The sequence below is a fragment of the Xiphias gladius genome, chromosome 19, assembly GCF_016859285.1.
Source record: "Xiphias gladius isolate SHS-SW01 ecotype Sanya breed wild chromosome 19, ASM1685928v1, whole genome shotgun sequence".
In the NCBI taxonomy this organism is placed as follows: domain Eukaryota; kingdom Metazoa; phylum Chordata; class Actinopteri; order Istiophoriformes; family Xiphiidae; genus Xiphias; species Xiphias gladius.
Genome location: NC_053418.1, coordinates 17,671,167 through 17,689,832, shown reverse-complemented (window position 1 = coordinate 17,689,832; position 18,666 = coordinate 17,671,167).

The following is an 18,666-nucleotide window of genomic DNA, read 5'->3' as shown; positions in this document are numbered from 1 at the left end:
ATACTCCAGAAAAAACAGCTCCCAAACAATACATGTGACACATTTACATCATAAACCAACCCCAGATGATCAGCTCTTACAAAACAGCAGCCGAAGGTCACTGTGAAACAATGACAATTATTCAATTTGAGACTGAAAGCAGGGTGGCAAGAGGCAGGGCTGACATAAAGACAAAAATAGAGTGGTGATGAGGGCTGGTTAGAGTGGGTGGGAGGATGGGAGTGGGTGGCTATTGGTGCATTTGAACTTGTGGTGGGCTGAGGTGCAGGGGGCCCTAAAGGAGGGAGGGCAGGTCAGTGACTGATAGTCCACAGAGCTGGTGGAGCCTCGGCCCAAGGAGCATGCAGCCAACTTTCCAGTCAACACATGAGTCAGTCAGCAGAGATGCGCCCAAAATAAATGGCTTCCCTGTTCCAGGCGGAACCACACCCTCCCGTGGTTTCTTAGAGGGCAGCGTGGGCAGGCTGGGCGACCGCCCCTTGGGGTTTCTGGGGCTGGGGATGGATCTGCACGGGGGAGGTGGCAGACGTAGAGAGAGGGAGTGGGTGGTGAGTAGGGGCTGTGAGGAGCATGGGGGTGTGTTTGAGTTCCCAAAATGGCAACATTAGGGTGAGGAGCTGGCAACCCCTCAGTCTTTTCATTGTTTATTGTTTACCCGCACCGTGGACAGTAAACAATGGCACGCCCTCTCTTTTGGCACTCTGTGGTGGAGGCTGGAGCTGAAGCTGACCCTGGAGATCAGGCTGTGGGCAGGGCTTCCTCCAACTTCCAACCTTCCATGTTCTAACACACCACTGGGCCCTCATGGACAGACTTGAATCTCATTCGCTGTCTTTTCCTCTGCTTTGTTTTTCTCCATAGTATACACTTTCCTCTTTTCTTCTTTTCATTCTTCCCCTCCTGTCTCTCTTTTTCCTACTGTTCAAATCCCTGTATGAGTGATAGTCATCTGTTGACTTTCTAAAATAGGTTGCTGAATGCTAAAGCAGATCTCCACTTGACTCTTAATGGGACACCAAGTTGTTTGGCCAGTCAGAGTTTAGATGCCCTGGTGACACTTGCCCTCCTCTAATATTTTGTTTTCTCACTATCTTACTCTCTACCCCATTGTCTTTCACTCTGTCTTTCTCTGTGTATGTGTGCATGTCCCCAACCGTGATGGGTCTCGTTAGCTGTCAAGTGTCATCTTTATTAGCACTCTCGGTGAGTCAGAGGAGTGACAAGAGAGAGCTAGGAGTCGGTCTTTTATTACCCCTAGCGACGGAAGTGTCATTCTCCCCATCTATTATTCATATTCTCTTTAATTCAACCAGGTAGAAGTGGCCTCGCAGCCCAGCACTCACAAATACAGTGAATCACCCCAGCAAGAAAAACATGGACAGGGAGTTTTTGTATTTGAAGCTTCTCCCAGTGAGCCAATCTGCTTGCTTGCTGTCAGGAGACAATTATATGTTCGACTCAAGATTCAAGACTTCAAAAATGTAATGACATGAGTGCCATCTGTTAAAAACATTGTCTTCGGTTGGCATAAAGTTGTCAAAATATTACTGTATCAGGATATTGTCAGTTGAAACTTTGAATTCTTGAAAGGCTTGATGTGATTGTTTACATTAATACAAAAGTGCAAAAGCTTTTTTGTGTTCAATCTTGAAAAGAGAAAATGCTAATCATTGCACAGTTAATTACATGAATATGATAAAATTGTTGTTTTTCTTTTGTTTGTTATTGTGTTTTTTTCCTTTGCAGACATTTCTTAAATTTGCTCAGGGAAATAAACTAAATCTTTAGGGAGTACCACCTTGCCTGCATTAGATAAAAAAGATCAAACTGCAAGCCTACACCCTTTAATGCAAAACACACAAATACACACACACACACATGCAAGCACGCATAAACACTCACTCGGAATCCACCAGAAACCACCCAAAACACACACACTGACTAAAGCCTTTAGGAGCTCCAACTTCTCAAAGTTGGAATGATAAGAAGTACAAGGAGAGCAGAAAAGAGTGAGACAAAGGAAGAGGGAAAGAGAGAAAGAAAAAAGCATTACATCTGGTAGCCTAGAATTAGAGCGTGAATGTATTGTCACTCAACTGAATGTTGCAAACTCCCGGTTCCCTCAAAAACAGGGACGTCTCCCTCACCGCCTTTTCCCCCCGAGGACTGGGTGCGTTTGGGGAGATAATTGACGAGTCCCCTGGCATGCAGTGAGAGAACGAGCACCACACTCAGCGACTCACAGCCACACAAAGCTTGGCTTATTCAGTGTGTGTACGTCAATGTGTATGGCAAAACAACAGACTGGAAGAGAGTTTGTTTATGTTTATATATGTGTATGTATGTGCGTGGATGTGTCCCCGTGCACCTATGTGTAGTGTATGTTTATTAAAGAAGGAGGAGGAGAATAGGGTGATTATTCCTTGCTTTGTGTAGCAAAATCCATTTCCACTAAGCTTGAGAGAGCACCCAGGAGTAATGAGAGATGAACCTGAAAGAGCCAGACTCCATGAATACAGTTCTGAGGAAGGCCTCTGCTCTTTATTTTTCTTTTCATCCCTCTCTTTCTCTATGCCTCTCTCTCTCTCTTTCCTTTCCTCTGCCTCTCCATCCTGGTGCCTGTGGAACACTTCTGCGTTTGACTAACAACTGTTGTGTCTGAGCTTCAACTTTTTCGCTGCTTTCTCAAACTATAAGAAGGCTATGACAGATCCAGTGTCACGGATTGAATCCTGCCTTTTCTTTCCTTTCTTTCCTTTTTTTTAACAAAAGATCAAACTGCCTGCCAGAATAGAGGAATTGTAGGTATCGGAGCCTTGTACAAGAGGAAAGTTTTAATTGTTTACAGGGAAAGTTCTGTTAAGTTGCAAAAGTAAAGTTGGAATCAGAGAAGACATTTTAAATGAAGCTTATTGTTTAGTCATTAACAGTGCACTGTTCATTTTCAGATTAACCAACAATAGCTCCAGAACAAAACAAAGTAGAAATCTGTTTTTTTTGGCATTTATTATAAGTAAAAAAAATGTAGCTTCAGAAAATGTGCAGCACAAATTGCATTTTAACCCTTACTCACCATTAAAAAACTGTGAACAACTACGTTTTCCGTGACTGCCCAGCCTTTTAAGCAGTATGTTGTATGTTTTCACACATTCTAAATCAGTGTACACTAATGAATGCAGCTGTTAGTCTGATTTTATTCCATTTTGAACATTACTGTTAATTAGTACAAATATCAGATTGATGATTGGTTGCATTAAAAAAAGACAGAAAATGTATGTTTGAGTCACAAAGTGACACTGAACCGAAAATGGCTAAAAAGTGCATGCTGGAGCAGTGAGTGTTGCCCCAGACTATAGAAAATTTTCAATTAAAATCTCTGAGCTTCCTGTAAGAACTGCCAAACTGAAGCTATAAATACTCATTACAGGCCAGCCTGCTTGTCTGCCTGTTTACTTGGTCAACATTTCAGCACAGCTCTTATTTATTCATCTAGCTTGTTTATTAATTTTGCAGAAGTTGTGCAAAGTGAAACTGTCTGGTGCAGTAGAATTTCTTTCTCTCTATTAAGCTCCAAAGCAGCTCTAGTTTTCTTCATGTCAGGAAAAACAGACTTTCACTACTCATAAATAAGGTCTTACAGAAATATAAGAAATATACATCGAAATATCATTGATCCACAAAATTAAAGCCAGTTATCGATTTTTACTGCAGTGGCTAAATGGTGTATACATACATGACAAGGGGTACACAAATTTCTTCATGCCTCTGTATATAGATACACACACACACACACGAACATACACACACACACGAACACGTGGCATGAAGAAGTCTGGGCACCTCTGGTCAAAATTTCTGTTACTGTGAATAGTTAAGTGAGTAGAAGATGAACTGATCTCCAAATGGCATAAAGTTTAATATGAAACATTTTTCTAAGAAATGGCATTAAACAGGAGCAATCAATTTGCTAGCAAACCCCCTGTTTGACTGCAAAAGACCTTCAGGAAGATTTCAGGAAGTTCTATTGTGCAGTGACACCTGCACAAATATGATCTCCATTGAAGACTCATCAAAAGAAAACCTCTCCTGTGTTATCTCCAGGTTTGCAAAGGAAAATCTAGACAAGCCTGATGCACTTTGGAAACAAGTCCTTCAGACTGATGAAGTTGAAATAGATCTTTTTGGCTGCAATGAGCAAAGGTATGTTTGGGGAAAAAAAAGGGCACAGAATTTCATGAAAAGAACCCCTATCCAACTGTTAAGCACAGGTGTGGATCAATCATGCTTTGGGCTTGTGTTGCAGCCAGTGGCACGGGGAACATTTCACTGGTGGAGGGAAGAATGGATTCATTAAATACAAACCAATTCTGGGAGTAAACATCACACCGTCTGTAAAAAGCTGAAGGTGAAAAGAGGATGGCTTCTTCAACAGGAAAATTATCTTAAACACACCTCAAAATTCACTATGGATTACCTCAAGAGGCACAAGATGAAGGATTTGCCATGGCTCTCACAATTTTGAAGCTGTAAGGTGGAACTCCCTTAGCTATTCACAGAAACAGAAAATTTGGCCAAACTTTTTCATGCCACTGTATATACTGTATATATATATATATATATATATATATATATTCTACTTTGTGGTTGTATAAAATCTGTCTTTTTAAATCACAGACCATACTCATCAGAGGAAAAGGGAGAATCCAGTCAGACATGACAAAAACGATGACACAGGGCCAAGTTCCCTTATATTCTGACTGGAACCGTAAATACTTCCCATGTGAACAGATTGAGGAAGCTGTAATATTCACATTTTTCCGGGGACATATTCATTCATAGGAAAATAAACACATAAGATAATGCCTCTCAATGTCAAACGTACAGTACCACATATTAGAAAGACATTGTGTGAATCACTGCATGATCATCACTTCATCACACTGACAACTATAAGATAAAAGTTATCATGGGCACTTTTATTACCTTCAGTTTCACTCCATGAAGCCCAGAGATGAGGCCAAATTAACGAGGAGAATATGTGCAAATGTTTGTGTGATATGGACTTTTTCTGTGTGAATTTGTGTGTGTGTGCACTCCAGCATATGCGTGTGTATGTGAGAGAGAAAGTGCATGCCAGCAGAAGATTCAGCCGTGAGTGCAGTAGGCTCTCACGCTCAGTCAGTTTGTCCCTGCTGTGTGCGCTCCCACCCAACGCCTCCATTCCCGACCCCCTGCCGAGGCCTCTGATTGCCGTGGAAACCGCACTTAAGGAGAAAATTAGGATTGCCTCCTCCCTAATATAAAAGTGCAGCTTAATTGGTTTCGTTTATTACAGATGCAAATGCTAAATAAATGTTGTGCTATCTGATTTCATAGGTGTGCTTATTTGCTCAGAGAGATGAGATGAAAATAAACAAAAACTGTACTAGCAATTTAGATGAAGGAAAGCTGCATGTATCGCTGAAGACAAATTAAGAGGCAGACAAGCAAAAATGTGTGCAATCATACAGTACATACAGTGCGCATACACAGACACACACACGGAACCATACAGCACTTACCCTCATAGAAACACCCTTCAAGAGAGACTCAAGTGGGCTGAGTGTAGATGTGGAAAATTACTGCTCTGATCCGACCACCCCTTGCACAATCAAGACTCGAGCCTGCGGGCTTGGTGCAGGTATATTTATCTCTTGTGGGGATGATCTTACATACATACGGACATACAAACAGAATTGAATACCGCAAAAAGCATTTTCATACACATGTAATGTGTAAATGGAAAAATGTTCAGAATGCGGCCATGTGCAAGCACCTTTGCATGAGCCTATTAGCATGCACATGCCATTTTAACATGAGGCCAAGTACACATAGAGTTAAACATAGAGTTAAACACAATTTTGAAGTAGACAAAAACACCACTCTACTTCTCTGGTCATCTCTATCCCTCCCCAACATTCCCTGGACCAGGGGTGTGTATGGTCCCACCAGAGGGTGACAGCGGTCAGTGGTCACCTCTCTCTCACTGACTGGTGCTGTGTTGAACCATAACCACACCATCACCACACGACGTCCTGGGGCCAGGTGAGCATGCCACTATCCAGGGCACAACACAAACATCGCTCCAGCCTTGTCTCTGTACATATACGCACGAGGGGCAAGTGGCGGGGCAAGAGTGGTTAAAGTTTATTTCTGGATGTATTCATTACACAGTGAAAGGGTTGCAGTTGGGGCTAGGCAATTGTGGCGCCAGCGTGTGATTGTGGCAAGACAGCCTGACCGCCCAAAAATGGCTGAGCTAACAGGGACAGGAGAGCAGGCGAGGTTTACACTTGCACTCGCTAGCCTTTGGCAAGTTTAGTTTCCTCACCATCCACACCAACACACCTTATGATGATTATTCATCCCACTGAAACCACTATACACTGCAACAGTTTGTTGATGGATGACAAAAACGACCCAGAGTGAGTGCAGAAGGGCAGAGAAAAGACAGAGGCAGAGAAATCGGAAGCGCAGAATCGGAGTCTCTTTGCTTTCCGTTGAAAAAACAACTACAGAAGAGACAGCCACCAAGCAATCTTTGCAATCGCATACACTTCCAAAAAGAAATAATAAGTAGCAACTGGAGAAAGCAAGGCAGAAATTGCAAGAGAAAGAAAGATGGGAGGGTAAAAAGTGAGAAATGGTTAGAGAGAGTTAAGAGAAACTACTTCTTTGGAGAAGTAACTGTGCTCAACCTCCGAATGTTGAGAGAGAGAGAGAGAGAGCAGTTTATTTGATGGCTCTGTACTTTTGAATTGGTGAAAAACTTGCTCCCGTCACCTTTGCCTTTCTATGGCCTGTGTTGCTGAGGGTGTTTCACTCTGAGATGTTGTGTAGCTGTTTTGTGATGAGAACACCCTGAGGGAGACACAGCGGGACACAGGGTGTTAGGGTTCAGCTGTGTTTGCTTGCTTACAACCCGAGGAAGAAAAAAAACACAGAGACATAAAATCAATGATGAGACTGTTAGTGGAGGTTTAAAAGGGAGCGTTTAGAGAGGATCCCTGGGTGGAAGGTGATGTAGTTGCAGTTTGTAAAAAGCATGTGATCCAACTCCGCACTGCAAGAGAGCGAGGGGCAAGACAGCATCTGTGTGAAATTGTATTTTTTTCTGATAGCATATAGGAGTGATTGAGCCAGAGGATGAGTAAGCTTCAGAACATGTGTTGATCTGTTTTATAGGTATTTATGTGAGGTGGAAGGGTGAAGGGGTGGAGAGTTGGTTTGTGTGTGTATGTACACCTTCACATGCATGTGTGTGCGCACATATGAGTACAAATGCTACCTCTCTGGTTATCAGCCCTGTGTGTGTGGTTCGGGATGATAAATCACATCCCATTCTTTCCCAGTGACAGCTCTTCGTGGCAGCAAATCTGATTCTGGCCTCTTAAATCAAGACATGTGGTTGAACGGAGGCTGTGAGATCTGAGGTTTGCGATGCCTCTCAAAGAGAACGTCTGAATGGGCCTTTTGATAAGAAAACAGCTTGAAGCCATCCCACACAGGCATGAAAACAGCATGCACCTCCCGCATGAGAGCCAAACAGATTGGAAGGGATGCAATGCTGGATCTGTTCCTATTACCCAATGAGCCAAGTGCATAGAGTGATTGACAATGATTAAGTGTAAGAGGGTATGCTAGTGTCATTCCCTTAAACATATTTCCTATGTGTCAGTGTGTAGGAGGATTGGGCAGAGCCTGTCCATCATAAAAGACGGGATGAATACATAGTCTCAATCATTTGCAGATCTTATCGCTCTAGATCACATTACTGTCTTACAGGATACCTGAAGTCTCCTCTGATGCTTTCCCTCCTGCATTAGTGAAGTGTATTTTTTAAAGTGCAGGGGTCAGCACAACAATAAAGGGGTATATCACAGATTTTTTTTAAAAAGGAGAAGAAAAAAAAACTCCTCCAGCTTTGGAATCTGATCATCCAAGTTTCAACAAGGAATCTGTTGTGGAGTCCCTGCCAAGTTTCAGGAAAACAGCACTTGTTGACAAGTTGGTTGAATCGTGATCAAGGCACCTGCCACATTGAGAACCTGAAACAGACACCATTTGGCGGTTCACAGGGTCACTCATTCTGAGTTGAAGAGAGAATGCATGTGCCAAATTCTCCTTTCAATCATATGTAGAGAATTCTACTTCTACTTTAATATAGTTTTTTTTTCCATCAGATGTAACAAAAAACTTATTAGTAGCACCTTTTCAGGGTTGTTCTTCAGTTCACTTTCTTACAGCACACAGTTTTCATTATGAGTTCACCACCTTGTAGTCTGAGCTGTGTTCCATTAAGTACCCGCTCTTTGTTACCTACCTTTAAGTATTAGTGTACTAGGAGTTCAATGTGTGTTATATGTTTTTTCCTAAATGCACCTGCATAGCAAAATATAAACACTAAATTGAAGTGGTTATGGCAATTTCACACTAATCAAATCAAGATATTTTCAAAGTTATTCTGATGCAATGTCTTTATTTATTCTTAACCACCTTTGAAATGAATTGTAAGAAATCATACATACCAATATCTTCCAGGAAAATATCAGGGTTATTACAGTACTTATTTTCATGTCTATCATCTCTGATTCTTAGGGGCCACTGTCAAAATTACATTGTCTCTTACTGCATATGAATTTATCTATTAAATAGAATAAAATAAAACATATATAACTATTCAAACATTCTCATTAGTCATGTTACATTGGTGCATATTTGTTGAACATGTAATGTTTTATTTACAGGTAACATCTTTTATAGCTACCAGCAACTCTCGTCAAAAATAATTCTTGAATTACTGTGTGCCCCAGATAAAATACACACCTGTAAGAAATTACTCAATTTTTGATTGTTGTGATATGATATGATAATGCAGTGGAGCATTATTTTACATAATTTAAAAAACAAAGTGCAATGAAATAACGTAAATTGTATATCAAGCATTCATATCTATGGCATATATTTATGAAATCTAACACTAATTTATTTTATAGCATTTTAATTTTCTGATTGTGTGACTTTGCAGCAGCAGCAGCAGCAGCAGCAGCAGCAGCAGCAGCAGCAGCAGCAGCAGCAGCAGCAGCAGCAGCAGCAGCAGCAGCAGCAGCAGCAGCAGCAGCAGCAGCAGCAGCAGCAGCAGCAGCAGCAGCAGCAGCAGCAGCAGCAGCAGCAGCAGCAGCAGCAGCAGCAGCAGCAGCAGCAGCAGCAGCAGCAGCAGCAGCAGCAGCAGCAGCAGCAGCAGCAGCAGCAGCAGCAGCAGCAGCAGCAGCAGCAGCAGCAGCAGCAGCAGCAGCAGCAGCAGCAGCAGCAGCAGCAGCAGCAGCAGCAGCAGCAGCAGCAGCAGCAGCAGCAGCAGCAGCAGCAGCAGCAGCAGCAGCAGCAGCAGCAGCAGCAGCAGCAGCAGCAGCAGCAGCAGCAGCAGCAGCAGCAGCAGCAGCAGCAGCAGCAGCAGCAGCAGCAGCAGCAGCAGCAGCAGCAGCAGCAGCAGCAGCAGCAGCAGCAGCAGCAGCAGCAGCAGCAGCAGCAGCAGCAGCAGCAGCAGCAGCAGCAGCAGCAGCAGCAGCAGCAGCAGCAGCAGCAGCAGCAGCAGCAGCAGCAGCAGCAGCAGCAGCAGCAGCAGCAGCAGCAGCAGCAGCAGCAGCAGCAGCAGCAGCAGCAGCAGCAGCAGCAGCAGCAGCAGCAGCAGCAGCAGCAGCAGCAGCAGCAGCAGCAGCAGCAGCAGCAGCAGCAGCAGCAGCAGCAGCAGCAGCAGCAGCAGCAGCAGCAGCAGCAGCAGCAGCAGCAGCAGCAGCAGCAGCAGCAGCAGCAGCAGCAGCAGCAGCAGCAGCAGCAGCAGCAGCAGCAGCAGCAGCAGCAGCAGCAGCAGCAGCAGCAGCAGCAGCAGCAGCAGCAGCAGCAGCAGCAGCAGCAGCAGCAGCAGCAGCAGCAGCAGCAGCAGCAGCAGCAGCAGCAGCAGCAGCAGCAGCAGCAGCAGCAGCAGCAGCAGCAGCAGCAGCAGCAGCAGCAGCAGCAGCAGCAGCAGCAGCAGCAGCAGCAGCAGCAGCAGCAGCAGCAGCAGCAGCAGCAGCAGCAGCAGCAGCAGCAGCAGCAGCAGCAGCAGCAGCAGCAGCAGCAGCAGCAGCAGCAGCAGCAGCAGCAGCAGCAGCAGCAGCAGCAGCAGCAGCAGCAGCAGCAGCAGCAGCAGCAGCAGCAGCAGCAGCAGCAGCAGCAGCAGCAGCAGCAGCAGCAGCAGCAGCAGCAGCAGCAGCAGCAGCAGCAGCAGCAGCAGCAGCAGCAGCAGCAGCAGCAGCAGCAGCAGCAGCAGCAGCAGCAGCAGCAGCAGCAGCAGCAGCAGCAGCAGCAGCAGCAGCAGCAGCAGCAGCAGCAGCAGCAGCAGCAGCAGCAGCAGCAGCAGCAGCAGCAGCAGCAGCAGCAGCAGCAGCAGCAGCAGCAGCAGCAGCAGCAGCAGCAGCAGCAGCAGCAGCAGCAGCAGCAGCAGCAGCAGCAGCAGCAGCAGCAGCAGCAGCAGCAGCAGCAGCAGCAGCAGCAGCAGCAGCAGCAGCAGCAGCAGCAGCAGCAGCAGCAGCAGCAGCAGCAGCAGCAGCAGCAGCAGCAGCAGCAGCAGCAGCAGCAGCAGCAGCAGCAGCAGCAGCAGCAGCAGCAGCAGCAGCAGCAGCAGCAGCAGCAGCAGCAGCAGCAGCAGCAGCAACAGCACCAGCAGCATGTCTTTGGCTGACCTATTTAGGTAATTGCACTCTTCATTAAAAAAGCTCCATCTGCAAGAGAAATTACACTTCCCCAATGGTATCTAGGTAACATAATCTCCCTCTGGCGGACTAATTGCATGGCATGATAACCTCATAGGCTCGGCCTGTTTAATTTTTCATCTCTTTTCAAATAATTATGGATCAGCAGAGAGAGGTATTGATTTGATTCATTAACTTCCTACACTGAGCCAAGGTTAACGATTACACAGATCCCCAATTACACGGTAAAGATCCACTGGTCTATTTGCTTTGATTGGCTTCCACTTTATTATTGGCAAAGGTTGCATTGAAACAATGCACAGATTTGGTAGCAAGAGGACTAAGGAGCAGGTGTGCTGTGAATGCACCCTGCCTCACAGCTATAAGCGCATTATTGACAAGGAAAATCAAAGTGTGCAGCTGAATAATCTGCTTTAGACCAGACTGTAGCGATATTTTCTCTAACACAGGGTTCCATTCCCACTGATATGTACATTTCCACTGCTGGCATCTTTTGCTCATGCTTAATGGGAAGGACACACTGTTGCACATCCTAGCCTAAAAGCGAAGCGTGTTTTATTGAGAGCATTTCAATAAATGATTCTCACATCAGCAATGAGAGCCACATCTCCACGTTGCTCTTTGCTCAAACACCTGCTGTGCTCTACAAACAGGTCTTTAGAAGACACGGGGCCTCAGGCAGGGTGAACAGTTAGAGGCAGCAGTTCAAGCTTTGACTCCAGGGTGTCTTATTTAACGTGCAAAAGAAAGGTTTGAAGGCATGTCTGAAAAATACTGTAAAGAAATGGTCCAACATCATATATTTCCCTTTACAGTATATTGTTTTGTAAATAAGGTGATGTATTTTTTTTATGTGTGACACTATAGCACCACTTGCTTCTCCGTGTCCTACAGATGCGTATTAAACCATAACCCCACTTCCCATACTGCTCTCAGTCTCCTGCATCCCCTGTTTGAACACGATTCTCAGATTTCTAATAAGAAAATAATATGTTAAAACACAACACCAGTCTTTGTGTGTTGAACAAGTTTGCAGTAAAGAAACACCCTTTCTTGTGTCAGACTAGTGTGTCCAGCCCCCTCCAGGATGATGTGAAACAGACATGAGGACATTAAATGACTGTAACGTCTAAATGATTTCCTCCCATTAAGTTTCCTCTCCTCTCTCCCTCCATAATCATTTCTCTTATTTCCGCCACCTTATGCGGACAAAGGAGAGGAAGCTCTTCTTCGCCCATCCACAGATGAATTACATTTCTCCTTCATCACATCAAGGATGAAAAAAAATATTAATAAGAAAGGAAAGAGTTACAGAAAGTGCTAGCTTTCATATATGTGTATATAAGTGGTGGCCATTTTTCTCTGCCCAGAATTGCAGTTGACTGCCAGGGCAATTTTGAGTCTGCACTCTTATATGTCCACAATAAAAATTTTTTTCTTGTTGATCACACTGTGGGGTATGTGCTAATCTACCCCCTGCCATCACTTCTCCTCTCAGTCTCCAACTGAGGACTCCCTCATCTACAGTGCCTAAAAACACACATGCACACACACTGTCCAGTGATCTCATCTGCTCAATATCTGGTTGTTTGCAAGTCCTTCCAACCTTGTAATGTATTAAATAACTAGCTGAGTGTGTGTGTGTGTGTACTGTATGTTTGCAGACATGTGTGTGTCTGTGTTTAGTACTGTATTAGTTGCTATGATGCAATGGAATAGCATCACAGGACTGGAAAGTGTAAAGACTTGGCTATGTGCCCTAGCACTTGTCCAGTTTTTTCTACAGTTTCACTGCTGCCACCAACATTGTGACAACAAGAGGGAATTATCCATGTTATGCCTATGGATGAGATCTGGGTAGGAGCTGAGCAGGACTGCACCCAGAGATTAAAAAGCGGCCTTGGGACCCAGCTCATCCCTTATTTTCTAATGAAATGGTTCCCTAAGTTAGCGGCTTGTCTTTCTCTCCTTTCTTTCTTTATTTTGATTGCTCTCACATCCTCATTCTCACTCATCTCCTGCTTCTTCCTCTCCCAGTCCCTTTTTTTCTCTCTGTCCAAGATTATCTACAGGCAGACAATGGAAACTCCTCAGACAGGCTAGACTTTCCATGGGGTATACTAAACTAGACTCTGGGACCTATAGGGGCCCAGAAGGGAAACCCGCCAACTATTCCTCTAGTCTCTGCCATACAGGCTCATGTTGCCTTTCACCATCCATCTGTGGGCAGAGAGAGAGTGCAGACAGGCCAGTCTGCTTTTATTTGCCCAGTGTTTCCATTCAGGGTGATGAGGCCTGCCAAGGTTTCACAGGTACTGGTAATGTAAGCCTTGCTCCGGGGGTCTCAGTAGTCTAATTTAGGGGGTTTAGACAGCAGGTCAGGGGCGTAGGAGTGGTTCGGTTGAATGGCTCTGAGTCGGGTTGGTCTGTCTCTCAATCAGACCCTTCATGAAGCAGATAGGTGGAGGAGGGGAAAAGTGGGGGATGCTACTTCCACTGTACAAAGTTTTTCTTCCCTCCATTGGTTTTCTCTCTCTCTCCCTCTCTTTCTCTTTCACTCCTCTCTCTCCCTGTCTTTTTCCCCTTTTCTTTTTTTTTTCTTTCCACAGTGCATATAGTGCAGTAGCAATCCCTGAAGGGTTGTTCTCAGGCTGTTGACATTGCAAAAAAGTGTAAGTTTTAACAAGTGTTTAAAGAGCATGGCTGGGGACACGGGTCTGTGACTCTGAATGTTTGGAGTGTTAACAGGGCCCTGGGTACGGCTCAGCAAAGCTCACGTAGGGGATTCAAAATGACATGTTTGAAGAAGTCTGGTCATTGTGGCTTATTGGTTTTCCCCAGCAGCTCCACCCACACCAACACAACTGGGACAAGGCTGGGGTCATTAACAGACCCTGGATACTAAATAGGTGGATACAAAAGTTTGTTTTTGTAATTAACTATTGCTCTCTGATTGGAGCCTCTAAAATTATAAAAATACCTGAATTGTTGGCTGTTGGGGGAAATTTGGTAGTTTTGAAAATCACCCCTGCAGGTACATTTGCCAATTTCATCAGTGTTGGGGACAATAAAACAACAGAGGTAAAAGCAGAGTGGAAATGATTCCTGTTTTAAGTAACAACCCAATTACAGCACAGCCATACAGCAGACCCAGAGAGACACTTGGATTGGGGTTAATTTTAATAATGAGTGTAAATACTCTCAATGGACTACTCATCAACAATCATCTTCATTGGCTATTTCATAGGTTTAATTCAAGTAATTTCTCGGCTGCATGAGTGTACATTTATGGTTTTATTGTCAAATAGTTTTCATTGCCTTCATTATCTCTAAATTAAGATGCTTAAGCTAATAGAGTTGTTCTACATTTTTGATTGTATAAGTCAATCTTATTTCACTGAAGTAATTTCAAAGAACAACAGGCGGGTTGACTATATATTTTTTACAATTAATACAAACAATAAAATACAATACAACCACCACCAAAAGAAGTACCAATTTTAAAACACAGATGATGCCAACAGTCTATTTTTGTCTCTATTGTAGGCCTCAAGTTACTCATTGATCCGATTTTGAGCTCTCTTGGTTCAGAAACACTGCATTTATGTCCCTCTTAAGATCTGTAAGAATCTGTCTAGGTTACTCACTACACCCCTAAAACCAACCTCTAAATCATATGTATGACATTTCTCCATCATTGGTTTGTTGCCAATTTACCTCATGGCAAAATCCCATCTGAGTTATACCCCACCTATCCCCCTTCATAGCTCCCAATTCAAACATTTGACAGCCTCTGGAAAGGTGCAGTTCAAGTTGTTTTCACTCAGACATCTCTCAAATGCAGCGTTAACAGACAGTATGAAAAATACCCCGAAGACACATATCAGTTTTGGCTAAAAACAGGGTGTTAGGAGGAAAACATTCAAAACCCCTTGTGAACCAATATGTTTGAAACTCTCTAGAGGTGTGATGCTACTGATTTCTATCTGTTTTTTGAGACCAGCAATTAGCTTATCCTGAATTTGATCTGAGAAGAAAGCTTACTATCAACACAATGTTCAGTATGTGAAGGTCAGGTTTTACACATAGTCAAGGTATGTGTGTGCCTGACAGAAAGTTTTCCTTGTGCTTTAAATTCACTTGCACACAACAAAGCAGGTAATTTTCCATTTCCCTTCAGTGGCTGTGTGTAAGGTAGTAGAAGTCACTATTTCTCATTGTAGTCCTGTGGGGGCTGTCCATCAGGTTGACAACTTACTGCTACAGAACTCTTTAATTTTTGATTCTGAACATAATCCACAGCTTTTTTTTTTCTTTACTTCAACAAAACATAGTTGGAATACGGCAAATACCTATCTCTCAACAGAATTTTAACCCCAAACCTAGACACCAATGATCCACTGTTTGAGGTGGACATTTATCATGTTTCGTTTTACATACTGCTGCACAAAGAACTGAGTGTTCTAGGAGTCTGCTGTGGGGGACAGGCCTCACAGCCCACATGATCTGCATATGTGTGCCTTAAACCTCACCATACTTGTGAGGGGATATTTCTTCTTCTTCTTTATATTTTAGATACATTTCTGTGGTCGGCGTGACATATTTTGCATTGAGTTGAACTGAGGTGGTGGTTACGAAGAAGAAGAAAAGAGGAACTTGTTGAAGATTTTTTTCATTGTCAGTATAAAAATGTTGCACAGTTGAGTTAAAGGAAATGAAATGCCAAGTTTCAAGTATCATCTACTCCAGCGAGTTGATGGTAAAAAATCACCCTGATAAAAAAGACTTCTTCACCGTCTTATCGGACCCTTGCACAGCACCTCACCCCTGCCCCCCACACACAGACACACACACACACACACACACACACACACACACACACACACACACACACACACACACACACACACACATATGCATAGACCCCCATGTATATGCAAACTCAATAAGAGGGAGACCCTTTTTCCTCAAATGGGCTACAACAATCAAATCAGGCATGAAATCATGCTAAAACAGAGTAAACATGGCCAATTAGGGAGCATTTTGCTGGATGCTGATTAGTGCGTGTTACCCCAAGGCTACAGTGAGGTAAACAGAAGCAGTGACCGACGGTGTGTTGACGTTCTCCCTTCACTTCACTTGCCCAACTGGATGAGGGATGACAAGTCAGCGTGCGTAATCTGTTAAAGGTAGAATAACAAATACCAAAGTGCCACTTCGGTTCCTCCATCCCCCGGCAGCCGTTTCCACCCCTGGAGGGCAATTTGGACCAAGATTTATTAGACATAATTAACTGACTGTGCTGCTCCTGTCTTAGCCCTGATATTTAATTTGCTCACTTAAACAAAAGACATTCAAACGGGATGCAAATATTCTTTGTGAATGCCTTTTGTTGGACTTCCTGCTCTGGTTTTCCGACACTATAAGACATAATGAAGTTTACATAGTCGTTAACATGATATAAATGTATGTTGCCATGCGTACAAGAGCACACATGCTACTGATGAGATACTGAACTACCACAAGATGACACTGACTGCATTATCAACATAATAATGTCATAACTTTTGTCACATTGTGAACAGGAAAGTTCAACAAAATACCATGTTACTCTATATAAGTTAATCATTTTCACTTTGAAAACAAGCAAATGCTTATAATGCATTTGATGCAATATAAACAAAATGAAAAGTGTATGCGGCCAGAGAAAATGATAAATACTTTGCTTATAACAGCCATACACGTATTGTTGGTTATATCAGATGAGTTTTTGTAATGGAGCTATGTGTGATTATAATGTGCATGTGTTGAGAAAATATCCAAAGAAAAAAATGCATAGACTACAGTATGTTTAATCCTTGTCCTTGGATTCATCTTGAAAAAGCAGAATATACTTTACAAATTTTCCACTGACAACTGTCAATAAAAGTGATGCTATATCTACTGTAATACACCCTCATCCCCATTGTGGCAGTTCACGAATGCACGAAAAGAAAAAAAAGTCAGTTTTGGAAAACTGGTTGGATTTTTCTTAAAATTTAGCATCCTCATCACATTAAATAACAGCAAAGAATCTTTGTTCATTTTATTCAGTGGGTGGTATTGGTGGCTTATCTGCGAGGGTTGGTGGTGGTGTATCAGGTATTAGTGGAACCAAAGCCTACACAGAAAAGGGGAAGTGTGTTCTTGATAATGCTGGAGGTTGTGGTAGGGTGGGTGGAGATTGTGAATGTCTGTTTCTTTGTCTGACTGTCTGGTTTTCAGTCTGAACTTACCAGTGTTCAGAGGGTTTGAATGTGTTGGAAACCCCCTCTCAGTTCTTGCTGTCTCTGTCCAGCGGCTCTGCAAGGAGACAGGAGTGCTGAAAGACTGCTCTTCCTGAGATGCAGCAGACAACAGGGTTGGCCAGCCGGGTTTCTTATGTGTATTCACTGCGTGTTTTTACGTATTACATGTTCGAGTATGAATTGGGGGAAGGGAATATGACAAGTCAGTGTCAATACACATACTATTATTGCTATTTTTTTATTTTCTTATTATTATTATGTTAGTATTGATTATTTTTCTCTCAGTCATACAGTAATTCATGATACATAGCTACTATAAAGGAAAGGCAAGCATGCTGGACACGTCGTCTGCAGTAGCTTCCCTTACATGTGCACTTCCTGTCTCACTTCCTCTTAAACAGAGACTAAGTCTTTGGGTCTTTTATCATTATTTTTTCATTTTCTGTACTGCTATAGAGTGTGTGGCACTGGCAAATGAGGATACAGTAAATCCCTGTGAGGAGGCAATTCTGTAAACATAAACTTGGCATGGAATAGGGATCTGAAATTAAATTCTAAAATATATGTAGTTTGTAGCTTGCTATATTTTTAGTGAATCTGTGCTGTAGAGTTGATTAATTGGTATTGTATCTTTAGCATATTTCTCTTTGTGTGTGCGAATGTGGATGACTGTTCGGCTGCACACGTACATGAACGCACGTGTACGATGACAAGACCAAGACAAGGGATGCCCTGCAGCTGCTTGTTCCATCTGGTGAGGCAGAGTCAAGCTCTGATAGATTCCATCTACCTTGCCTTAACCTTAATTTGCCTAGATGCGGCACGTCAAACAGCCTCAGAACCAATGGAATCTGTCAGCCAACTTCAAAATATTTTTCATTTTTTTCTCTGCTGTGACAAAGGGGTTCAAACGTGCATCCACTCAAGCAGTAAGATATTTCCTATCCACTCTTTTTTGCCTGCCTCCTTTATGAGGCTTTCATTGAGGAGTGCCAATGTTGACAATTGAATTTAAAAAGTGGTTCTTTTATAATTTTTTTTTTTTTTTTTAAGTACCAACCTGTTGGGCATAGGCAAATTTTATACATTCTTTTCATATGGAGTGTTTAATATCTGTTGTATCTGTAATATCTAAAGACCTCCTTTATAAACGTATTTATTACATTAATCTAAACCACACTGATTTAACAAGCATGCTGGTATTAATGTCATCATTCATCAGCTTTCGTAATGTGGCATACTGTACATAGCATGTGCTTTCTTCATACTGTGCTTTGTTAATACACTGCATACTGTACACTATATCTGATATGAGATTCTCTGCATTTGCCGTTTCCAGGGTGTTGATCTCAGTTTGAAAGTTTCAGCTTCCTAATGCTTGGTTGTCATGAAGTACAGTCAGAGACAGACATTCTCAGTTCCCCAATTCAGCACATGTAATTGCTTTTTACTGGCAGCACACTGTTACTCACACGGATAATGTAACTGCTCAGTGAAAGATTACTTTAAATCAGAAGAATAGGTTAATTTTAATTTGTCATTATACATAATTTGTTCAGTTTGGGTTATTTTACTTGAGAGTCATTTGTGTG